We start from the raw sequence: 20999 nt of genomic DNA on the forward strand, positions 1-20999 counted from the left end.
AATTGCATCAGGAGTGAGATATCTACTAGAGCGGTAGAAGGATTCCACCATTTTTCCAGCAGCCTTTGCAACAGATTTGATGTACGTGTGTTACCATTTACCAAACAATTTATACAGAATTGAAACTGTGTATCAACTTTTCAAGTTAATGTTGATGTCAAAAATATAATTGTAATCATTTTGTATTCATTAAAGTTGTTTGCTTTTCCTGACTTGCTCAGAAGTTATCCATTTATTGCCATTTATTTATTTGTTCCAGGAAAATTTCTAAAGGTTAGAAATTAATTTAAATGCTTTTGTGTGGGAAGAATATACCATGTACTGAGCTGATATAATTTTGAAAACAATCTAATAATTCATTGCATATTGCCACAGCAGTATAAGAAGAAATGCATATTTTGTAATTTTATTTCTAATAACAGCAATTATGCAGTCCGGATTATTATAATAATGATGAAGAATAATTACAAAGTTCTGCCATGATAGCAACTGCGACGTGTAACTCGTTCTGCTGTTGGTGATAATCAAGTTTAAAAAGATGTGAACGTGTGCATTCTAGTTTTCAGTAATTTATCAACTTCAATTTAAGACGTCATCGACTGACAAGAATGCAAAAATTATTGCTAGCAAAGATCAACATATTCAATATACTTAAAAAAGCCAAATTAAGTGCAATACAAGTAAGACTATAGAAAAAAGAGAACTGCTTCAAGCTCTGCACCCCATATAGATATTTTTTATTTTGTAACTATTAATTGTAGCTATTAGGTTGATGCAAAAATAATGCTTTTTTGACGTTCAGCTGAACGACAAAAAACGATATCATTTTTGCACCAATCTAATATTAATAGTCAGCTTATAAATAAAATTAAGTAATCATTCTCTTTGTTGTTTATAGATTTCCGGTAACAAAGCAAATCCCACAATATTATTGTCAAATGCCATTGTTGTCAGATTCAAAGGATAAACCGTTTTAACATCTTTAAATAAAAGGAAGAAATTATTCTAAAACCTCATAAAAAACAAAATAGTTTCGATAGTATTACTAAGAGTTTAAAAAAAATTTTTTTATTACATTTTCACCCCAAACAAGGCACATTGCCACTTTGGTGTAGTGGCTACTATCAGGGGCAGCAACTACTGGGGTACTATGTAGGGATTTGGGCAGCAAGATGTCGGTTCACGTTGCACTTGAACTTCTGCACGTCAGTACAGTTGGGGAAGCAGGGACCTGGAATGGAATTCCAAAGTCTAGCGGTTCTGAGGAAGAAACTACTGGAGTAGAAAGATCTTTTAAATCTAGGGATCTCTACAGTGTGGGGTGGGATTTAGTAGCCTGTCGGGTTTGTCGAGGGTGCTCACGTCGTGGGGGCACAAGTGCTTGCAGTCCGTCAGAGCATTCACCATTAAAATATTTGTAGAACAGGCAGAGGGATGCAATGTTTCGTCGATGGGACAGAGGCTGAAGCTTAGATGTCAGTTCAGGGCCTATCAGATTTGCGACTCTCTTTTGAACCTTGTCAAGGAGCGAGAGACTAGTAGCAGATGCACCAGCCCAAATATGACAGCAATACTCCATACATGGGCGAATGGTGGCCTTATAGAGGTACAGGATACATCGGATGTTATATTTAATATGATATGATTTATAGGTTAATACATACACAGAAAGATCTTACACACACACACACACACACACACACACATTAATATATAAGCGTGGTGAATATGACAAAACTACAGGACTATGACATACAAGAATAAGAAACGGCCCTCAGTCCGAAGAAGTTCTCGAGCCACAGTTTCCAGTAGCAAGTGGTACAGCAACAGAACAGAGGATGTTAAAATGTCACTGTTTACTGATGTCAGAGTCACGGAATTAGAGGATGAACTACAAAAGATCAAATTTGATATTGTAGAAGTGTGTGAAACCAGACGTAAGGGTGAAGGATGTGTCATCCTTAACAAGAGTAGACACCACTTATACTATAAGGGTGAAAACAACTCCTACAAATAGGTCGGTTTTTTGGTCAACAAGAATATTGTAAGAAACATCACAAACTTCAATCTTGTTTCAGACAGAGTGACACAGCCCACCATCAGGATTAACAAGATATACCTCATTAACGTCAACCAATTATACCTTCCAACAACAGGCCATACTGATGAGGAAGTGGAAATGATATACGAAGATGTTGATAAATTTCTTTTTACCAACAAAACCTGTCACACCATCTTAATGGAGGATTTCAATGTCAAGGTTTGAAAAGGAAATACATATGAATCAAGTACTGGTTCATTCAGTTATGGAACAAGAAACGTCAGAGGTGATACCCTTGTTAACTTTGCAAAATACCGTCAGTTAAAGATCATGAACATGTTCTTCAAGAAAAAAAAAACAAACAGACGTTAGACTTGGATATCTCCTAATGGCACCACAAAGAATGAAACAGGCCACACATTGTGACTGATGTTTCTGCCATCAACAAGTAAAACACAGGGAGTGACTCTCGAATGATCAGAACGTCTTTTACCATATACACTAAGCTAGTAAGGACCAAGCGTATCAAGCGACACAAGAAACCAAACACCTAGGATCTAGCAGACAAGTCATCACAGTTCCAGCTGCTACTATCCAACAGACTTGAGGCGCAAGCAACATCAGATGATCCAGACACTGACTACAACAAAGTGATATCAGAGATCAGCCAGGCCACACTGGAAACAGCTGGTCAATACAAACCACATAAACCAGACAAACTGTCTACAATTACAAAATAGCTGAGAGAGAAAGGACAACAGATGAAAAGAGGTGGTACAAATGTACAAATGTACAGCACATCGAATACATTGAGATACGCAAGACTCTGAAGTACAGGATGGCAAAAGGAATTTCAAACTTCAATGAACAACAAATACTGCAAGCCCTTGAAGTAAGCAAAGGCATTAAGTCCATCAATAAAAGGCAGCGTCTCGGCAGAAACAACATCACTCATCTCAAAGAAGAAGATGGCACTCTTATCCATGACCTAGACAGAATTGTTTCAAGATGCGAGGAGTTTTATACCATCCTCTATGCCACCAGAAAACCATAACACACTCTAACCCTTCATGCACTGAACACATTTGTTTTTAAATTGATGCCGTTTTTTTAAATAGTGAATAAGTAAAAATATATTTGGAAATCGAACGTTAATATTTTTGTCTATGGAAGGGCGATGACGCAGTAATCTGTTCAAATTTTCCCATTCAACACCATGGCGAAAAATAAGAGAGAGAAAAAAAAAAAATATATATATATATATATATATATATATATATATAGATTGACAAAGGAGTGTATATCTCCGAAATATATCTCTTTGAAAATAAACATTCGTTTATTTTATAAAGGTAAAAAAAAAAAAAAATTCGCGTTGCAGCTATTTGGCTTTAAAGTGTTCTTATTTAATTTTCAAATTTCACTCAACGCCTTTTAATGGATATCCTACCCATATTGTCAAACCATGCATGAGCATGCGTAATTATCCGGCTAGAGATAAATTCGCAGCTAACATCATGTGGACTCAACTCAAATTTTTCTATTCAACACTATGGCGAAAAATAAGAGAGAAAAAAAATATAGACATATATAGATTGAAAAAGGAGTGTATATCTCCGAAATATATCTCTTTAAAAATAAACATTCGTTTATTTTATAAAGGTAAAAAAAAAATTCGCGTTGCATCTATTTGGCTTTAAAGTGTTCAATGTAACACGTATCTTATTTAATTTTCAAATTTCACTCAACGCCTTTTAATGGATAACCTACCCATATATATATATATATATATATATATATATATATATATATATATATATATATATATATATAAAGGATGAAACACTAGTGTCTGTAGGTATTTAATTATTATAGCAGAAAATAATTATGACAGCCCCTTTAAGAAATTCATTTCTTATCGTTGAGCACTTTCAGTTGAATTAAAAGTCGGTCAATTTAGCTCTTATGCGTAGATCATCGTATAACGATTAGATCACTGTCTGACTGACGTAAATGAACACTTAAAATTAAGATGTTTAAAATTCAACATTATTTCAAGCGGTTAATGGTAGCCGAATGGATTAGGTCTCCGCTAATCGAGCCAGATGCGGAGTTCGAATCGTTCGACTGGTAGTAATCGTGACACCCTACATATATATATATATAATTAGATCCATACTTATGTTAATATTTGATTCCATTAAAATATTGAATATTTCTTTTGTTTTATCTAGACACGGCCAAAAAATCAAGTTGATGCTTTTTTAAAACTAATTAAAATCTATTAAAATCTAACATTTCTGAAAGAATTTTTATTTTTCCAGACAGATAAAACTCTGTATTTTATCATATTAAACAAAATAAAATATTTTTCTATAATTTTTAATAGAAGTTTAAATTTTACATTTTTTCCTAAAATCAGTCTAGTACCACCTTTTGGCTTAAAAACTTAAACACTAAACAAGACTTGAAATATATTTTTCAAAATGTTTTGAATCAATTAAATTTTTTATGCTTAAATACGATTATGGGTGATTTGTTATAAGAATGTGCAAGAATATTAAAATATTAATACTTGACTTTCAAATAATTTTATTTTTTATGACGAGTCGTAATTGACGGATGCCATCTTAAATTGTAAACTTTTAAAAGTACGGAAACTTATACTGGTTACAATAACTAAACTAAAACGGCTTTGTTTTCTGATATAGTATTTATATCTACTATAAATGCATATTTCAGTTTTAATATCATTTATATTTGCTCTTACAATTTTCAAATTTTTCCTTATATTTTCCTCATGATAACTTTTTGTTTCTTATTTTCTTTAGAATAAACTCTGTTATTTTCATAAACTGAATTTATTTTTAATTTGATGACATGATTTTCCATTTCTCATTTTCTAATTAATAACAAGTGAGTAGCATTATTTTTCCATAAACCAGATTATGCTGTATTTTCCCCCAAATTTTGTAAAAAACAGTGCAAAATTCATTGTTTTTTAATGGATTATTGAATTTCATTTGAAAATAATGGTCAGACAATCGCCTTTATTCTCCTTTGAATGCTTGCCTTCGTATCAACAATTCATTGGTTGATTTGAGTCACATGATGTCAATAAACACGCAGATGACAATCTTATGAAAGCATTTATCAATGAGATTGATGAGAAAATTGTAGTATTTATCTGCCACCATACTTAAAGGGATCTCACGTAAACAAAAAAATACTGCCACCATACTTAAACGGATCTCACAATAATAATAATAATAATAATAATAATAATAATAATAATAATAATAATATAATACAATAAATGCTGAAACATTTATTTAAATTTCCACAGTTGTATATATATGTATATATTTTTTCTTTTTTTGGTGTCTATTCGTCAAAGTATTATCTATTTAATAGTATATTGGCAACCCTGGACTTTTTAAAAATAAAATTAGAAAATATATCTTTAAAAACGTTTAAGTTGTGTTATTTAAAAATAGTGAATATATATATATATATATATATATATATATATATATATATATATATATATATATATATATATATATAAAATGGGTTAAGAAATTCCAACGAAAAAAAGATATATATTTAAATAAGGGGGTAGTCACCAACAATGTGTATTTTTTAACATTATTTTATTATTCCGTGTCTTGGTTTTTCATTGAGAATTATGTTTAGATCATTGTAATAATGTTTTTAAATCACTGAAATCGTTTTTAACGCGTTTCAGACGTTCTGTGAAGCGTCCTCGTCAGAAATTATTTTCAAATGTGTTGGAGATGTAAAAATAGCATTTTCGTAGTTCATTTGAACTGTTTTCAAGGGGTGGAAACGTGTAAGTTTCTACTATTCATTAGAATGTTCAATTTTTATTACTCTTTTATTGGGCTGTGGCGACGCCGCCGACCTAGGCTGTGGTCACTCCTGTGTTGTGTATCTCTCTCTCTCTCACTCTCTCTTTCTGCTTGTGTTTTTTTCTTTTCCTTTAGGGTAGGGTGTGTGTGTGTGTGTGTGTGTGTGTGTGTGTGTGTGTGTGTGTGTGTGTGTGTGTGTGTTTTCTTTATTGGTTTGAGAATGTGTGTACTGTTTTATAGTATTATGAGGTTATTTGCTTCCCTAGGAAGGCGACTGTGATCCAAGGTCGTTACTAATGTGTATGTGTGAGGAGGGGGGACCAGCTCTTCTGAAATAAGGGTAGGGGTGCTTTCATTCTATTTTGATATTTATTTTTTGGATTCTTGGATTTTAGTATTGTGATTTTTCGTTTCAGTCTTTTTGGGTATTCTTTATATTATGTTTGTTTAGATAGAGGGGTGTATTTAAAAATATGTATAGGGGATTTTTTAATGTTTCTATTTATTTGTCTCCCCATGAGGGTATGGCCAGACCCAGGATCGGTTCCTAGTGTGGGGAAGATCTTGTTCCCCAGAAGGAAGGGGCCAATTGGAGGGGTATAGGTATGGGAGGGGGATGATAGAAGGGATGATAGTTGTCTCAGTCATGAGGGATTTTTCCTCCACTGACAGAGGGGGGAAACGAGATGTTGGAACAGATATTATATTATGGTTCTAGGTGTTTTCTAGTGTTGTTGGTTTCGAGGTTAAGTAGGGTTGGTATTGTTCAGTGTGTTGTATTAGAGATAGGGGTGTTATGTCTGTGTGTGGTTGTATGCGCGCACGTGTGTGTGTTTTAATGTGTCGGTTCTGATTTATGTGTGGGTGTGTATATGTATATGGATGTGCATGCGAGTGTGCCTTGCATTTCATGTTTTTGTGTGTTGATATTAGGCTCTGTTCAGTTCAGGAGTGAATCTTGTGATGAAGTTTTTTTCCTGTGTAAGTAAATAAAAATAATTGTCTGTTTGGAAGATTGGCATTATTTTGAAGCTGTTTCCACTGCATGTGTGTACGTGTTTTGAAACATAGAGATGTCTGTTATCTGCAATTTTGATGTTGCTCTTATGTAAGGCCACTCTATTGCTGAAATTTTTGGTGGCGCCTATGTAGGATTTGTTGCATGCTGTGCATCTTAGTGCATATACTACAGGAGGTGCAATTTAGATCCTTTTTTTTATTTTGAATGTTTGTGCTGTTTTTTTTTAATGTGTATGTGTTACCTTCTATTATTATGTCACATACTCCACATTTGTTGCATTTTGTAACCCCTTTTGTAGTGTGTGGAACGAGTTTTGAGGAAGTTAGGATGTGTTTTATGTTTTTGGGTTGGCGTTTGCTTTTTATTATTTTTGTTGTTTTAAGTATGTTGTTTAGTTTGTCCTCCTGATTGAGGAGGATAAGGTTTTTTGTTATCTGTGTGAATAGTTCTGGGTTGTTTGTGTTGTGTGTAGAGACGTATGCTAAAATTTTTTCTTTGTTGTGTTCTTTTGGGATTCTTAGTTGGTCTATTGGAATTTTTTCAGCCAGTTCAATGCCTTTCTGTGTTAGTGGTAGTGGATATCCTCTTTTCTGCATTGTTATTTGTAGTTCATTCAGTCTGTTAGTATGGTGCTAACTCTACGTGCTAGGGAGTAGGGTATTGATTTTATACAGTTTTTAAGATGGTGGCTTTTGAAGTGGAGGTATTGTTGAGTATCTGTGGGTTTGTGGTAGATGTCTGTGATTATGTTGTTGTTTTTGATTGTTACTAGGATGTCTAGGAAAAGTAGTTCTGTGGGGCTTTGTTCTAATCTGAAGTTTATTTTTGGGTGTTGATTTTGTAGCAAAGTGTGGAGTTCTCTGATATCCCCCATGTGGTTCTCCAGAGGATAAAGCAGTCGTCTAGGTATCTTTTCCAAGATTTTATGAAAAGTGTTTTTGTATTGTGCCCGTACTTTTGCTCTATCCTTTTATAAAGGGTCTCTTCTAGGAAGGCGAGTGTAAGGATGGCATATGTCGGTGCCATTTTAGTACCCATTGCTGTGCCTAGTATTTGGATGTAGTTGTCATTATTGAATTGGAAGGAGTTGTTATTGAGGATTATGTCGATGCTATCAATCACAAATTGTTTATTGAATCGGGGGTGTAAAGTCTGAGTATGTTTGTCAATCCAATATGAGATAGCTCCTTTTCCTAGGTTGTGTGGGATATTGCTATATAGGCTGCTAACATCGAATGTGGCTAGTATTGTTCCATCGTCTACTGTTTGTGGTAGGGAGCTAAGGAAGTGTGTGTCATCTCTTACAAAACTTCTTACTAGATTGGTGAAGGGCTGTAATAGTATATCTATTAGGTTACTAAGTCTGCTTGTTGGGCATGATGGTTCTGCTACTATGGGTCTGAATGTGAAGTCATTGGGGTTTGGGGTGCTTATGTACTCCGACTTTTGTATGTTGATGGCATGTCTTACCTGGTTAGATTTGTGTATTTTGGGTAGCCCATAGAAGATGTTTATTTTTGTTGAGAAGTTTGTAAGGAAGTCTTTTTCTTTTTTAGTTAATGTACTATTGTATGTTGTGCAGAGTTTTGTTATTTTAGATATAGTTGTGTCGTCTATGTTAGAGCTAATTGGTTAGTAATAATTTTCGTTCCCTAGTGATTCTAAAATTTTTGTTTTATAGAAGTTCTTATTCATTATAACCACTGCACTACCTTTGTCTGCTTCCTTTATAACTAAGTTGTTATTGTGTCTGATTTTTTTAAGTGCTTGATTTTGTTTTCGTGTTAGATTACTAGTGGGTTTTTCTTTTTGTTAGAGGTTGAGGTTCCAAAGCCTTTCAAAGAAGGTATTTAGTTCTTTTGTGTTGTTATGTTTGTTGGGGAAGTATGTTGATTTGTTTTTCACTAGAGAGTCGTCTGTTGTGTTATCACTGTCATTAAGTATATCTATGAGTCTAAATTTGCATTCAAATTCTTGAAGGTCTTTCTTTAACTCTGCTATGTTACTTTTGGGAGTTGGGCAGAATTTGAGGCCTAGTTTTAGTACTTCAATTTCGTCCTTTGTAAGTGTCTCTGTAGATAGGTTGATGACTTTGGGGTTTTTGTTGTCTAGTCTGATGTTGTCATTTTGTGAGGGATTCCTAAAAATGATTGTGAGGGTCGTTAGTTTCGTTGATCCGTTTGGGAGGTTGGTTGTGTCGTTTTGTAGGGATGTATGGGTTATGATAGTACCTGGCGTATTTGGATTGGTTGTGTTTGTGTGTGGGGTATTTTTGGGGTCGGTTTTGTACTGTGGGGTACTGGGGTGTTGTACGGACTGTTTTGTGTTGGGTGGTATCTATAGGGGTGGTTTAGTTCCATTGGGTTGTTTCGGTGGGGGTTGTTAAGTAGGGGATTCTTTGATGGTTTGTGTGGGTGGGGTGGGGTAAGAGATAGTGGGTTCTTGACTGAGTTGGGTGACGTGGTTGGTAGTAACTATTTTCGTATTGTTGTGGGAGGTTGTATCTTTTAGTATTGTCATGTGGTAGTGGGTTGTCGGTTGTTGATATGTTTTTTTTTGGAGCATTTTGGTAGTAGTATTTGTGTTTGTATGGTGCCTGTGTTCTTGTGTGGATGTGTGGTGTTCTAGATAGGAGTTTTGGTTGAGCTTGTTGGTGGGGATGGGTGTATGGTATGAATATGTTCCGGTCATTTCGTTGTGTGTGTTTGGGCCTGTTGTGTGGGTATGTTTGAGAGTGATGTGTGTCTCGTTTCTTACCTTTGTTTCGAAATCTCTCCAGCTGTTGAAATCGGGTATGATTCGGTTTTTTGGTAGGTTTGACTCGTCATGTTCGGTACTTGTTCGTTTTTTTCTTTTTCTGGTAGATTTTTCAGCCAGGTTATCTTCCTTTCGATAATTCTTTTGGATTTTTCCTCCTCCTCTCTGCATTCAGACTCCCAAAATCCAATAAGGAATTGGTGGGTCTCCTTGGGGCATAGTTTTCTGATGTCGGTGAGTATTTCATCGTCGATTTTGGTGTATTCCTCTGTCCTCCTGTATGTAGTTTTGATATGTTTAGGGCTTTTATTATTTTCTTCTGCTCCTCTGTGTCTTGTCTTTTTCTCGGAATTTGCTTGGGATAAACTGCTCCTCCATGGTTAAAAATGTCCTGTAGGTTAGGGCGGTGTTGCTGCATTTGACTGCACGGTAGTAGGCCATTTTTCTCTTTTTAATAAGAGTTTTCCATGTTTGGAGGTTTTTTCTTTTGTTTTCAGCACTTCATTCCGGATATGTGGGTCCTTTAGATGTTCTAAATGTTCTTGTTGTTTTCGTTTTTTTTCTCACCCCCCCCGCCATATTCATGACTTTTTTTAAAACCGTATTTTCCTCAATTTAGCTCTGTTGAGCGAGGAGCGAAATCTTGTTAGCTAACCTTTATTTTCATTTTTCATTTTTTAAATCATTATGTTGATTGGTCTGTATTTAGCCATTATTAAATTCTGTACCCCCCCGAAAAATTTTCACATATATATATATATATATATATATATATATATATATATATATATATATATACACTCAATTTGGGATGCACTATGTTGCAAGCTAACACCCTGGCAGTCCAACACTTCTACTAGCCACACTATTCATATTGGTATGCTTTTTATGGCATTTTAAAATTATATAATTACTATTTTTAATAACTTTAAAACTTTCGGTCAGATTGTCTTTCGACCATCTTCAGGCATGTTGGTTGTTTTTTCACCTCTTTCGTTAACTGACCTTGTATATAACCTCATGGAAATGAGGTAAATAAAACCCACCAAACATCATTAATGGCATCATATAATTGTGGAGTCTGCGTTGTTGTATGGTATTCATGAACAACAAAACATTTTATTTGTAACCTGAAAATTTATAGTTTCAGAAATTACAAAATAAATAGTGTGATATGAGGTTTTGGGTTGGAAGCTGGTGTTTTTCTTTTTTTTTCTCAGCAACCCTGCGTATACCATGGATTTTGCTAGTAGTTAATAACAAAATTCAATATCTTAATATCTATAAAAATATTGTAATTTTTCTTTCATATTGTATGCATTCAGTAAATTCCCTTTTAGAAGCAACAACCGTCTGAAAGCACATCAGGAAAATGATGGTCCTATCAGGAGAATAATTAGATTTTTCTTTGCCACTCTGTTTTCTTTGCCTTAATAATTTTCTTCAGAAAGGCTTTTCAAGTGTGGCACCATTATAGACATTTTCTCATACTTATGCAGACTATAAATTAAGTCTGCTTCGTTGGACATGAGCAAAATAAACAGACGCCTTGAAAGCTGCGACAAGTTTTTAATCAATACTGTGAAACAAACAATTTAAAACCGAAATGATGAAAAATAAGGACATTTTGCACATCTTTCATTTGTTGTGTTTTTTTTTCTACTCAAAAATAATTTTGTTTTATGAAAACGGTTAGTAATTCAACGCCCATTTTTTTTTTCTCAGGGAGATTATTTTGATCAATAATTTAATATATGTTATAGAGAATATTACTAAAACTTATATGCAATCAACAGAACTCATGATAGAAATTCCACGGTTAATTTTTAAAAAGTAGGTTTTAAATTCATTATGTTTATGTACTTATAATATATATATCGATTCCCTTTTGAAATAGCAGAAGTATTAGAAGTGATCTTCTTTGAGCATATCCAAATTATTTCTCTTCTGATATAACCTTTACTAGCCAACGATAGAATGTGCACTCTTCTATTTTTTGAAATCCAAAATATGCATAATAATCTTTGCATAATCTTTTCTAATAGACACTGTTTTGAACATCATCAATAAACTCTATCATATTTAATTGCAAATTACTAAGTAAAAAAAAAGAAAAAGGTAAAAAAGACAAACATGACTTCAAGCGCCCGATTAATAAACCCAAGGTTGGAATTTGTTGGTGCCTTTTATTTGCTGATGCAACTAAACGATCAGTTCACCTGGAACACTCGCCAGAATAAGAATGCATTCTTGGGTCATTGTTCATGCTTAATACAAAGATATTTGTAACGTTTGATAACTCGTTACAAAGTTCATGTTACAACATATTTGTAACGTTTGATAACGTCTGATACAAAGATATTTGTAACGTTTGATAACTCGTTACAAAGTTCGTGTTACAACATATTTGTAACGTTTGATAACGTCTGATACAAAGATATTTGTAACGTTTGATAACTCGTTACAAAGTTCATGTTACAACATATTTGTAACGTTTGATAACGTCTGATACAAATATATTTGTAACGTTTGATAACTCGTTACAAAGTTCGTGTTACAACATATTTGTAACGTTTGATAACGTCTGATACAAAGATATTTGTAACGTTTGATAACTCGTTACAAAGTTCATGTTACAACATATTTGTAACGTTTGATAACATCTGATACAAAGATATTTGTAACGTTTGATAACTCGTTACAAAGTTCGTGTTACAACATATTTGTAACGTTTGATAACGTCTGATACAAATATATTTGTAACGTTTGATAACTCGTTACAAAGTTCGTGTTACAACATATTTGTAACGTTTGATAACGTCTGATACAAAGATATTTGTAACGTTTGATAACTCGTTACAAAGTTCATGTTACAACATATTTGTAACGTTTGATAACGTCTGATACAAAAATATTTGTAACGTTTGATAACTCGTTACAAAGTTCGTGTTACAACATATTTGTAACGTTTGATAACGTCTGATACAAAGATATTTGTAACGTTTGATACAAAGATATTTGTAACGTTTGATAACTCGTTACTAAGTTCGTGTTACAGCCAGTCTTTTATTCATGATGGACATTCTTTAGCAGGAGACGCTTGATCTATGTAAATTTATCTTCATTTGTCTGCTATAAATTTCAAGACTGTATAATCTTACCTAGCTCATAATTAAACTCTTTTTTAGCAAAAAAAAAAAAAAAAAAAATAGCACTAGTCATAGAACACAAGCAGACATTCCGTGTAGAAGCTGTAACACTATGAAAAATTGCCGAAAATAAGAAAAGAATATATGTAAACACCAGGTAGATAAAATTACGGAACACCAGAGACGCTTAATGTTCACATATGTTAACTTTTAGCCACAAATTCAATTTTAATATTATTATAACTGATACTTTACAAAGAAAAGTCGTTTAGTCATTGATACCGACGGTTCTAGAATGTTTGGGGAATTCGGTGTGTTGTGCTAAGAAATACTCTACAACTCTATTCTCAATCAGTAAACCTAATAGCGAATTATGGAAAATTATGTCAATTTCGTGCTTACCTTGCTTTTACTGGTTTTTAGCTAGTTTGGTGAAAAGTATTTGTGCAATGATGTGTAAAAAAATAACTTCGATGAACATATTTATGCATTGTTTTTATTATTAAAAAATTATTTATACTCCCATGAACTTTTTTTTGTGTGTGTATTGGTATTTATATTAAAACCCCCTTTTTTCTATTTATTTAAGTATCTATTTGCTTTGCCACGAAAGCAAATGTGAGACAAGGTCGGTTTTAATGGGGGGGGGACACCAGCTCCCCTAAAACAAGGGTAAAAAGGGGACATTTTGGCAGTATTTAAAAAAAATAGTAATTGGCTCAGTATAAAAGGTTTTCCCTACATTGACTAAGGCCCAATTAAATTAACTTAAATGAAGCATCAAAACAGATACTACACTTTGATCCTGGCTCGAACGCCAAGAACAACAGAAAAAAAAGCAAGCCTTTTTTTTTTTATTTATTTAAAAAGGAAATACAACTTTCTTATATATGGAACGGGGAATTGCATTTATCCGCAAAACATCTAGCTAATTTGTATATTTTTTAAACATTCATTTTAATTAATTCCCTATAATTTTTTTCGATTTTCTTATGGTATGATCATCTTTAGTTAACTATTACGTGTAATTATATTCATGCAGATATTCTATATGATTTATACTTGCGTAATATTTACGTTAAAAGTTTATAGCAAGCAAAAAATTTATATATATATATATATATATATATATATATATATATATATATATATATATATATATATATTTATGTATGCATACATATTTTTATTTAAACTTCTCTGTCAGTCTTTGGTCTACAGAGTATTCGAACCCATGCAAAACTTTATATTTGAGGTTTAGCCGGGGAAAATCGGTGCAAAACGGTGAAAATTAAAAAAAATAAATGAAATTTGCTAGGTGAAGGTTAAACAACGGCATTACGAATATGCATGTGTAACGTAATAGCTATTGGTTCATGTTTTAATTTTTAGCTTTGCAGTAAAAAATGTCTTGATAGTCATTACTGTCAAAGCAAAAAGTAACTCACAAGCCAAACGTTTTGGTTTCGATTCTCGGTGGATGCGTACAAGTCATTTTTTAAAAACTTTTTAAATCATTACTATATATTGGGTCCAATATAATACAATAATAAATACGAAATCTGCATTAATCAAAATATCATATTTAAGCGTATTTGACGACCGGGCAATGCCAGGTGGCCTGCTAGTAAATTATATTTAAAAAAAAAACCCCAAAATATTCATTTTGAACTAATGCTGAATATATTTTATATATACCTTTTGTAGATTATCAAAAATAACGATCGCTTTGTTTAATGTAATGTTTTTATGTGATGATTTTTGATAATTTGTTTAAATTTATAAAACACGTATCCAGTTTAAAACAATCATTTAAACTTACATAAGATTCGAACTCGGTGTATAATAATGAGTAATCTGCCTATTCCTCTTTTTTGTCAATAAACTACATATTTCTATTTGCATGCAAGCATACAAACGCCAAAAACACAATAACTTTTTAATAGAATATCGATAAATGTGCTTTTGGTACAAGTGCTATGATATTGGACTATTTTTTTCTGTATTTACTTTGGTTGTCTCCCTTTCTTTCAGGTGTGAATGACATTGAATGAAAGTCAAAATTAAAATAGACACTAATTCATTCTCTTTTCAAATGTATCTATAAATCATACGTATGAAGCATTATATTTTACAACATGAGAAAGTATTTTACTTCAAGTTTTTATTTGATTGAATATGACAAGAGATGATGAAGCGCCAACACCTCTGGTATGGGCAAGTCTAATGTCTATCTGTCTAATGTCTATCTCTTAATTCCAACTGACTAGTAAACGGTGAAAATGCTCTAAAAAATTATTTAGACTATTTCTAGATGCATATTAAGATAACTTCTAAAATTAAATGGTGACTTATTTTTATCTAAAAATATATCTCTGCTAAAACTGCCATTAAATGAAAATGGGGTAGTTATGCAGGTTTTGAACCGGAAGTATCGAAGTATCCCCTCGGTTTTGGTCAGAACACGATGTCAATGCTCGAGTTTGTCTATCATGTGACATAACATGCCAATCACAAGCAGATGACTTTCGGATGAATATTGTTAGAAAAATAAAATAAAATAAAATAAAATAAAACTAGATGTTCCTATTTACTTGCCTCCCCACGAGGGCAGAGTTAGAGACAAGGTCGGTTTTTAATTAGCTCTATAAAAAGAAGGTCCACTCTGGATAAGAACAAAAATAAAATAAAAATTGTCCCAATCATGAAATATTTCTCCTCCACTGACCGAGGACAGAAAAGATGAAGTGTATCATCAGAACAGATACTACACTGTGATATTGTTTATATTGTTTATTGCATGAAATTCACAAATTAAATTATAACACAAAAAAAATGAAAAATAACATATAAAAAGAATAGACATAATAAATTTGGAAGAGAGGGATGGGTACAAGGTCTTTCTAAAAGGTCTATAAAACTTTGAAGCTGGAACCATTCACCATAATACCGCATTCACACCGTGGAATTAAACCTACTTAATAACTTCCCCAAGCGTTTTTTTTTATAAAAATTATGCATGTGTGTGTGTGTATACAATTTTTTTTTAAACAAATACAAAAGCAGAAAAAAAAACGTTAATTGAAAGAAGTCTTTGAATTTTATATTGTAAAAAGTTTAACATTATGAAAAGTTCCTGGTGGGGAGTGGGGAAGAGGTAAGAAACACCCAAAAAAGAGGAAATTGAACCAAATAAAATGCCTATTGGGTTGTGTTAGAATGTCCCTCCCGACTCTAATCTAAGTGTTGGATCGCCCACTGTTTTCCGGAAATTGAAAACAAGCAGGACGGTCTCTAGTTAGGAATGGGGTGATTTAGTAGAGGATGTGAAGGGAACAAAATTAGGGAGGGAAAATGGGTGTGGAAGGTCACCGAGTGGAGAAAGAAAGGGATGCATGGATTGGACAAACTCAGAGGTTCTCTAGTACCAAAACAAAGCAGGAATGGGATCTCATTTGCACCACCAGCCAAACTAGTGTTATTCACCCACCTCTCATTAAAATCCAATTGAGCCAAGCTCTTCCAATCCTATCTGATTTTCACTTTAAGCAGATGTTTAAAGTAAAGTCAGACACGATCTGGACCAGGTGTCCTTTCGTAGACCTTTTTGAGGTGGGTGATCCAAGTCACCATTCTCGCTACTGCTAGGATGGCCAGAAAAAACATTTTCTCCTAGGACAGCAGTAGATCTATGTTGTCTATAACGTATGTTGTGTCACGGAAAAGACGGCGCTTGGCATCGATGTGAGCCATTACCTCTTTGACATACTCCATGTCCCTGAAATCGGCTGCAATAGACAAAAGGCGTGTTCGGCCATTTCAGCTTCGTAGTTATTGCAGCACAGACACCAGGGAGTGATGCTTTCATCTTCTTTGTGAAGTTTGGCAAAGTAGGGCAGTGCATTCCGGACCAGCTGTCTGGTTAAGGAACAATTATTAAGAAAGTCCCGTCCTGGTGCCCAATTCCAATGTGAGCGGATCTCCTCCTCTGACCATCCCAGTCGATCCCTAAGGGGATCAAAAGTGGTACTTACCACTAGTGCCCAATAAAGTTTCTTCCTAGGCTGTGAGAGGACACTAGTCCCTGACACAGCTCTAAGCGCAGCTCGGCATTTAGTAAAGAACTTTGATTCTCCCCTCGACCTACGATGGCTTTCGACTGAGGGATCAGGTTTAAGGTTGGGAAAAGCGTTTCAAACCGCAGGGACTCATGGAACATCCTCCCCTAGTGCCCAATAAAATTTCTTCCTAGGCTGTGAACAACCTAGGAAAGCCAGCCTCTTGGCATGTCTATGGCATTTGAGATCGGGGAATCCCAGACCTCCTTCGCTCGGATTTTGAGTACATACCTCCCTGCAAACATAATGCTTCCCTTTCTCCCACAGAAGTGAGGAGAGTAGCTGTGTGTAAGCTTGGGGGTGCTTTGCAGGTAGGGGCAGTACAGAAAACCGGTAAAGGATTAACAGGAAAACGTAAGTAGTGCATGCCACTGCTCAACACTTCAAGGGCAATCTTCTTTGAATCCAAGTCTCCACCGATTATTCGACCTTTATCCAGCTGTCCAAACCAGCCATTGAGAAAATATACCGGGCCATCAGTCCAGCTGAATATGCTCAGAAGCGTGGATTTCCACTGTCTTTTGGGGCTGACTCTTCTTGGTCAATGTTTCTTCCGACGATGACTCCTCTTTTGGAGAAGTCGTCCTCTTGGGGAGCATTGAGCCCTTTATTGTTCTTGGGTACATCTGCCCCTTCCGGGTTGGGGAGGTTCAGGTGGTATGCCTCCTCCTTATCCTCCTGATTTGCCCCCATTTTGGAGGGTTGTCCTCCTGGGGAGTATTGTCCTCTTTATTGTCTTTTGGTTTTGCTCCTCTTTGAGGGGAGTGAACGTCGTGGGGATCCGCTCGTATATTTTCCCTCTTCGAGGGAGTGTCCCCTGTTGACTCCTGGTCTGGGCAGTATGCCCCATCGTGGTTTGATGTTTCTGCTCCTCCTTTTAAGGAGTCGTCCTCTGGGGGAGCAGCTGTTTCTGTGGTGGCCTCCAGGTTGGGGGTGTCCTTAGTGGTGGCCTCGGGCTTGGGAGTGTCCATTTGATTCTCTCATTACAAAACGACCGATGTGGCTGGAGGTACACAAACCATTTCTTCAAATTTTCATGACAAAAAAAAAAAAAAATTGAAAAAATACTTAAAAGTAAAAAAAAAAAAAATTGCTTCTTAAAAACCTTTCAAAGACCTAAAAAAAATTGTTTTGTAAAAAAACTTTTGTTTGCGAAACATTATCTCTCGAAAATGAAAAAAAAAATGCTTATCGTACCCCCCTCCTGCATAAAAAAACGTTAAATGAATAATAAAACAATATTACGGTTTTATTTATTTATTTTTATTTTTTTCGATTTCAATTTATTTTTCTAATTTTGTTTTTTTTATCGTTGTTAAGGGTTGTTCATCAACAACGTTCGGCATAATCCGACGGTGGACGTCATTTTCCGGGCAAAGCCCAGCAGATGCTTAGATACGTCAAATCATATTGAAAATTTGCACAAGAAAATGGTTAACAGACAAACAAACAACTGGAAACCAGCTGAGGCACAACAGCTTGTGTTGCAATATTTCTCCTCCAAGAGGAAGTCTAATGCAGGGCTTCCCAAAGTGGGTTCCACAAAGCCCTGGGGCTCCGTGAGTGAGGCTGAGAGGACCAAATGCTCTATATGGAAAAATTAAATGGCTGCAGACGTTTGATTATTGATCTTTTTTTTTACTGGAAAGAGATATGATAAATAACTACAAGTGTAAAAAGTTTCAGGATGGTTCATGAAAAAGTAAATAAAAAATAAATTATGAAAAAATGCAACAATTTTTATTAATCAAAAACAAAAAAAATATTTGTAAAAACCAAAATATAGTAAAATCACGAACAGGAACAACTAATAAACAAGTATTAGTTAAAATTTGAAATTAATGTTTTTCATATTTATTTTAGAAATTATCTGTGAAAAAACCTTTGCCCTGCTCAGGGGCTCCATGGTGTCATGAAGTTTGGGAAATCCTAGTCTAATGTTTCCTATATCACTATTAGATAAAATATGTTTGTTATCGAATGCAAATTAACAAATTAGAAACAATTCAATGAAATCATACCACGTATCTTCAATGCTCAACTACAATGGTTTTCTGCAACTGAGGATACTTCACCCTAGATCATCTCTCGTTATCCATTGATGCTGACATTTCCATCGTCGTGTATGTTCGCTCTACAATCAAAGTTTGCACAACAACAGAAAGAAAAGAACTATATCCCGAATATATAGAAGAACAATTTTATTAGACTGTTGATGTTGTCTGGGTCTCTACTAGTAGCAAGGACAAGAAATATCAGGGCTATAGAAATCTGCAGTCTATCCGCATTCGTTTATAATCGATTATTAAGTCCTTTCTTATCAGATCTCGTTGCTTCAAGCTCCCAACTCATAGTCCTTGCCCTTCGTGACTATCCAATTCTCATTCCCTCTAGTTTTGATCCAAAGATCGATCCATGTTTTTATTTTTATTTCCTATTTATGTACTAACGTATTTCCTGTGAATTATACTTCATTGGGGGGGGGGGTACAGTCTCACTCTGGAATTAAAACCGCCACAACTTACACAAAAGAAAGAACCAAATCCAGAATTTGGAGAAGGACAATTTTATTAGGCTGATGACGTTAATTTCCTTTCTGCTAGAAGCAGATGAGGAGATATTGGGATTACAGATTTCTGGGGCCGTGGCTCTTTCGTTTATAATCGATTCTTAAATCATTTCTATCATAACTTGTCACTTCAAGTTTTACCGAAAGGGCCTGCTCTTCACATCTATCCTATCTTGTGTGACATAATTTCGTCTAGTTTGCGTGCTCACAGGTGACAACGACTCCAAAGCCAGCTACTGTCTCTCCTCCATTTCCTGTTTATGCACTAACATTACTTTGCAAAGTTAAATCATCAAATAAACACTAGTGGACATACCCTTATTATTTAACACCTGATTGAGGTGAAAACTAATATTTTGTCATTATAGTTATATTATTTTTATTCAATATAAATAAAAGTGCACATCAAAAGATCGATCCATGATATATATATATATATATATATATATATATATATATATATATATATTCGGATTCCTCAAAATATACGGCATAATCGCGTTGACACACCGATTCTCATCAGATCACCGAAGTTAAGCAACACTGAGCCTGGTTTGTATCAGATTGGTGACCGTTTGGGAATTGTAGGTGCTGTATGTGCTTTCCGCTTATCTCGGCATTTGTTTCCAGTCGTCCTGTACTTCACTTGTCACTGGTATTTAACAATGTCAACCCAGGATAGGTGTGGTTGGAGATTGCGCACCTCCTGCCACAAAAATTTCCCGCAAAAGCAACACTTCGTGGATATCTATAGTCTGCCCAAACCTGAAGGAGCCTACTTTTGGATTCCTCAATGCAAGTATATGATTGGCTGATGTAAGCTGTAAATACGGACGGGTATAGCAACCTGGGAAAAAGTGGTTTTCATCAAATGGAAATGGGATCATGTTGCCTTTTGTAGGGTGATAATTTTATCGCTCCACCTTGTATTCTGATGGGTTCCCAAAATACATGTGTCTTTTCATGCGGAAAATGTATATAGAATGATGTCAGGTCAAAATTTCACATTCTTACTTCTAATAGATCTATAGTTTCACGTGGACACGCACATAAATGGTCCTGGATATGATCTTAAACAATATCTGATAGTAAGGCCCCACCTTGCAGGCTTTGGGGAGTGTGGACCCACCCCTTAATTGCCATTGCTCCCAGGTCCACTCTGACCCGGAGTGGTAGTACCTGTTAGGGTCCCAACTATGGGTTAAGTAGAAACCGACTTGAAAAAAAAATATATATTCTATTAAAAAGATTTTCTTAAAATCACTGGATTCGGCATTAAATAACCTGAAAAGGGTTGATATGCCGTAAAACAAAAACCAACCAACCACACATAAATAAAAACAGACATACACATGTTTATTATATACTGGGTGTCTAAAAAGTCACTGAAGTGTTGAAAATTTTTGTCATTTTACGATGAATGATTTTTTTTTCTCTATTTAAGATATTTTACAGATAAAAAATTGGCAATT

The sequence above is a fragment of the Euprymna scolopes genome, chromosome 4, assembly GCF_053919585.1.
Source record: "Euprymna scolopes isolate OS-2025 chromosome 4, ASM5391958v1, whole genome shotgun sequence".
NCBI lineage: Eukaryota > Metazoa > Mollusca > Cephalopoda > Sepiida > Sepiolidae > Euprymna > Euprymna scolopes.